The sequence below is a fragment of the Hemicordylus capensis genome, chromosome 3, assembly GCF_027244095.1.
Source record: "Hemicordylus capensis ecotype Gifberg chromosome 3, rHemCap1.1.pri, whole genome shotgun sequence".
NCBI classification, from domain to species: domain Eukaryota; kingdom Metazoa; phylum Chordata; class Lepidosauria; order Squamata; family Cordylidae; genus Hemicordylus; species Hemicordylus capensis.
The window spans coordinates 299,517,771-299,523,873 of NC_069659.1; positions in this window are offsets into that span (position 1 = coordinate 299,517,771).

A 6,103-nucleotide genomic window follows, 5' to 3' on the forward strand; every position below is an offset into this window, starting at 1 on the left:
CCTTGAACTCTCTACCCAAGTCTGTCTCCTTTGCTTTGCAAACATATTCAGTCACCTAGCCTTGCTTTCCCTCCCACTTTCACTGTCATCCCTATCTGTCTTGAACCAAAGTTGCTGTACTCTTCCTTGTTCAACCCTCTGTCTCTTCCGCGTTAGAGTATGGCAGGTTTAAGGGAGGAAGAGGCAAATCTTTCACCTTACCTAAGGCAGTGAAGTAGTTTGTGTTGGCCCTATATGACTGGAACTTTCAACTTCTTCTTCTCTTTCAAAAAATAGCTGCAGGATGAGGGTGGTGGTGCTTGACTGGGATCAGCACTATGATGTGTGGGAAAGCCTTTCATCTCACCCTTTCTCCCAATATCCCTTATCCAAATCTGCTCCTCTGAACCTATTAGCTGCCAAAGGGCAAACTTACAGGCACAAAATTTTTCCTCCTTCCAGGAAGCGATTTAAGTCAGGGAATTGCCCCAGGGTAAAGGCTAACCCCCTGCGTCATGGTCTTCATCCAAATTAGATACCCCTGCAGCTGCTTTTGAGCAGAGAAAAAGTCATGAAACTCCCACGTCAAATCTAGTTTGGCCTTCAGCAGCTCCCTTTTTACCAAACTGTTTTCCACCCAGGTACAAACTTATACTTGGCAATACGCCCCGTTGAACTTAATAGGAACTTACCTCTGAGCAAATATACATGGGATTACATTGCTCATTACATCCACTATGCACCTTTAGTGACAGCAGCCACTGAACATGTGTGACCTGTTCATCTTTCTCCATTGAGTAACATGGGAACAGGAAACATAGGATGCAGCCTTATACTGAGTCAGACCATTGGTCCATCTAGCTCAGTATTGTCTACACAGACTGGCAGTGGCTTCTCCAAGATTGCAGGCAGGAGTCTCTCTGAGCCTTATCTTGGGGATGCCAGGGACTTGGAACCTTCTACATGCAAGCATGCAGATATTCTTCCCAGAGGGGTCTCCCATTCAAATGCAAACCAATGCAGACCCTGCTTAGCAAATAGGACAATTCATGCTTGCTACAACAAGACCAGCTCTCCTCCCAGCGTAGAACAAAGCATCATAAAATTAAAAGCATACCACATGTTTTTCAGAACCAAACACAAGGCACACCTTGGCAGCATACTTGAACTTTTTCCAATCAATCAATATCTTTATTTCGGTCTTTGACCAGCAGAAGGTAGAAGGAACACAGACGCTATAAAGTTAACATTTATGACATTAATAACATACAGTAACTGCTGCTACTTAAGAGTTCATGCCTTAGGTGCTATATGCTTGTCCAGTACTGGGCTGCAGAACTTCCATAAGAGAGGACTGGGGACTGCCGGGCCCCAGTAATTTGTACCAGCTCCCCCCACCACTTGTTGGCCTTGACAGCAACAACAGGTTGTGTTTCAACACCAGCCCAGAAGGATCAAGATACGGTGAGAGTCCAGATTCTGGCTGGACATTAGAGTGGGGAGGGGGAAGAACTCTCAAACAAGCCACCATCACCAATAACAACTTTCTCCGTTTGGGACACGAGTCTGATCAAGTCTCTGTAACTTTCTTTTTGGCAAATTCTGTTGTTTTATTATGTTAAGAGGAGCTAAACTTTGAAGTATAGATTTATTATGTAATAGTTGTTGCAACTGTGGTCATTTCTATAGAAATGTAGAGGAAATAGATATTCCACAAGGCAGGATTCTCACAATCGGCCAAAAGCGGGCTAAGGGAGCCTAGCCCGCTTTTGAGCAATCATGTGCTGAAATGGGAGCCCGCGCAGCTCCTGGCAGCAAACCTCCCAAAGTACCCCTAACCTTAGATGAGGTTAAGGGAGCGAATGCTCCGTTAACCTCATCTTTTTTATTGTGTGTCGCTGCGTCATGCGGCACACATGAGTAGACCCCTGACCGGGAAACTGCAAGCAGCCTCCCAGGCTCGGGGGTCTCTCCAGGATGCCCCGTGCGCTTGCGTGGGGCATCCTGGAACTTCTGGGGGCCGCACAGCCCCTGATCCCCCAGCCCCTGCCAGCTCCGTGACAGAGCCGGCAGACGTGTGGGTGACTGATCCAGCCGCCCAGGGCTGCCTTCTGATCGCCTGCTCTCCCCACAAACCCCCTTCCGGTTCTTCACAGTGATCATGTGTAGAGCCTCAGTATCTTGATCCTTCTGGGCTGGTGTTGAGATACAGTCTGCTGTTGCTTTCCCCTCTTCTTGTAACCTGCAACTTGAAATCATTAAATAACAAGCAGCTGACCACCTTAAGAGGCACAGTGGGGAAATGCTTGACTAAACAAGCAGAAGGTTGCCAGTTCAAATCCCCACTGGTACTATATCGGGCAGCAGCGATATAGGAAGATGCTGAAAGACATCATCTCATACTGTATGGGAGCAGCCAATGGTAAACCGCTCCTGTATTCTGCCAAAGAAAACCACAGGGCTCTGTGGGCGCCAGGGGTTGAAATCGAATTGACGGCACACTTTACTTTACTTAGTCTCACAGGAGCTCTCTTGGCAGAGACCTTCTTCTTCAGGCCCTCTAAATCCACCAAGAGTTGTGCCTTTCTTCCATATATGGTAGTCCCTACTCTGTTATGCAGCCCCCTACTGGACAAACCTATAACACCTAATGTTCTAACTCTTAAGGAGCAGAGGTTACAATAACAGTAAGATCTATAACTAAAGGCAAACAATAACTATAGATTTAAAAGTTGGTAGTATAAGAACTATAAAATTGCCCTAAAGCTAAAATCTGTGAAAATCTAAAAAAAACTATGAAATCAGAACAATAATGATAAGCTATAATAAACATCACAATAAAAACCAGGGATGTCAAACTCAAATCTGATGGTGAGCTGGATTATATTCCAATGCACCTCTGGGGGTGCCACACACGGCCTCTCACCACCTTCTGTCGCCTCACACCACCTTCTGTCTTCCTCTCCCTCCCCCCTCTTTCTCTCACTCCCCACCCCCCCACCCCGGCTTGCTCTGCCACTTAAATTAGCTGAATGAACCACTTTTACACTGGAATATGCTCAGGGCAACTTTAAATAATCTTTTGGTAGTTTTGGGAAGAAGTACTGAATATCATACTTCCCAGTGACCAGAGAAAGCAATAGGGCCGGACTGGGGGCATTGAGAGGGCAGTGGAATATATGTGGGGAGGGCACCAAATTTTGAGAATAATGGGTAATTAAGGGTGGGAGTTGGGGCGCAGGGGCATCCTGTGGGTGGGGTGCACCAGGAATATGCCCTGTTGCCCTGTGGACCAGTCTCAGCCTGGAGAGCAAGAGAGAGAGAGAGAGAGAGAGAGAGAGAGGAAAAGAGGGAGGGGGAAGAGAGTGGGGAGGCTTGACAAGGGGGGAGAGAGGCAGATAGACAGCGGGTGGAGGATACTTGATGAGGGAAAGAGAGAGAATGAAAGAGGGAAAGGGGATGGGGCAGGATTGACAAGAGAGAGAGGGGGAAGGAGGGAAGGGGATGGAAGAGAGGGAGAGAAATACCCTGGTCGTGGTAGGGCGGGAGAAGAAGGAAGCCGGTGCTTCAGCACAGTGTGGGGTGAGGGGAAAGGAAGGAGCAGCTCTAGGAGAAGAAGAGATGCCACTGCTTAGATGGAGAGGGGAAGGAAGGAGTGAGCAAGGGGGGTGGGAAGGAACCTGCTGGTGTTTTGGCACTTTTGTACTTAGCAGGGGGAGGAGAAAGGAAGGAGCTGCGTGGCATAGTGTGGGGAAGGAAAGAAGGTTGGAGGGCCAGAGGAAGGAGTTGTGTGGGCCATAGCTGGCTGGATCCGGTCTGTGGTCTGGGGGTTTGACAGCCCTGGTATAAACTATACAGGTGAAACTCGGAAAATTAGAATATCGTGCAAAAGTCCATTAATTTCAGTAATGCAAATTAAAAGGTGAAACTGATATATGAGACAGACGCATTACATGCAAAGCAAGATAAGTCAAGCCTTAATTTGTTATAATTGTGATGATCATGGCGTACAGCTCATGAGAACCCCAAATCCACAATCTCAGAAAATTAGAATATTACATGGAACCAAGAAGACAAGGATTGAAGAATAGAACAATATCGGACCTCTGAAAAGTATACAGTGTACTGTGCTTGATTGGCCAGCAAACTCGCCTGATCTGACCCCATAGAGAATCTATGGGGCATTGCCAAGAGAAAGATGAGAGACATGAGACCAAACAATGCAGAATTGCTGAAGGCTGCTAATGAAGCATCCTGGTCTTCCATAATACCTCATCAGTGCCACAGGCTGATAGCATCCATGCCACGCCGCATTGAGGCAGTAATTGCTGCAAAAGGGGCCCAAACCAAGTACTGAATACATATGCATGCTTATACTTTTCAGAGGTCCGATATTGTTCTATTCTTCAATCCTTGTCTTCTTGGTTCCATGTAATATTCTAATTTTCTGAGATTGTGGATTTGGGGTTCTCATGAGCTGTACGCCATGATCACCACAATTATAACAAATTAAGGCTTGACTTATCTCGCTTTGCATGTAATGAGTCTGTCTCATATATCAGTTTCACCTTTTAATTTGCATTACTGAAATTAATGGACTTTTGCACAATATTCGAATTTTCCGAGTTTCACCTGTAATAAAAGTACTGAAGTATAGTAATAAGGTAATGCTCTGTAACTTGAAATTTTTGAAAATGCCTACTCCTATAGAGTGATACATATAAACAATGCTTCCTTAGTCAGAAAGAAAGAAAGATCCAGAAAATAATTAGGGGTGTGCACAGAACCAGCTGGCCTGGTTCAGTTCAAGTTCGGACTGGACTCAAACCTGACCGGCCAAGTTCAGTCTGGCCCCCATTGAACCTGGTCTGGGAGGAGTTCACAATTTTTTTAAATTAAAAAAACAAACAAATGAAAAATATCTCTAGCCCCTTTGGGGGGCTTCCTGTAGGCTGCGGGGTGTGTGTGTGTGTTCCGCAAAGGTTCCCCCTCCCCCTGCCGGCCCCTTAAATAACTGCTGCGGCCCGGAAAAATATTTCATTTTGGCCTGTTCGGGCCTCTGAATGGCTGCTGCACATGCACAAAGGACCTCTGCGAGGCCCTGGGTCATGCCAGGCCTTGCAGAGGCCATTTATGCATGTGCGGCGGTGGCCAAAATGGCCAGTGCGCACATTTTTGGAGGCCCAAATAGGCTGAAATGAAACATTTTCCTAGGCCACGGTGGTGATTTAAGAGGCTGGTGGCAGGAGGGGCAACCTTCACGGACCCCGCCCCCCGCGGCCTACAGGAAGCCCCCCGAAGGGGCTAAAGGTATTTTTAATTTTTATATATTTGGTTCCAGTCTGGACTGAACCGGGGTGGGGTTTGGTTCGATCCCAAACCCCCAGACCGTACCCCTGAACCAGTCCGCACATCGCTAAAAATAATTCCTTATCTCCAACTTTTAAACTGCTAAAACTCAGCTATTGTTCATCTAATTTCTCTTGTTTATATCCCTCCCCCAAGAAATCCTTTATACAGCATGCCATAATGATAAGGCAAATCATCTCTATTTTATTAGGAACAGAATTTTCATGGTTTTAACAGAAAGAATACCTCTTATCTTAACTGTAGAGTTGGTTCTGAGTGCTATAATTTGCCAACAGAGGCTAACACTTCATGCATTTGATGAAGTAGGCTATAGCCCATGAAAGGTTATGCTAGAATGTTGTTATAAGTTCTTAATGTGCCAGACAACTCTTTGTTTGTTTGTTTGTTTTTTTGTTTTGCTTCACTAGACCAACACAGCAACTGCTCTGGAACTGGTTACAAAGACTATGATAAGAATGTACTTATGGGGGAATCTAGGACCATGTAAACAAACTGCTTGCACTGCAGACTATAGTTCTAAATGCCATTGTGAAGTCATATTCTATAGATTCTTAAGTTTCTCTCTCTCTTACAGCAGTCAGAAAAACAGGCTAGCTCCAGGTTTGTTTGTTTTTTTGCGGGGGTGGGGGTTTAGCAGGCTGCCCTCTCTAGGCCCCATCTCACCAGAATGAGTTCTGAAGGAGTTACTCCCTCACCACCACATAAAAGCTATGGGTCCAGAGGTGATCTACAGTTCAGTAGTGGGCCATTCTGT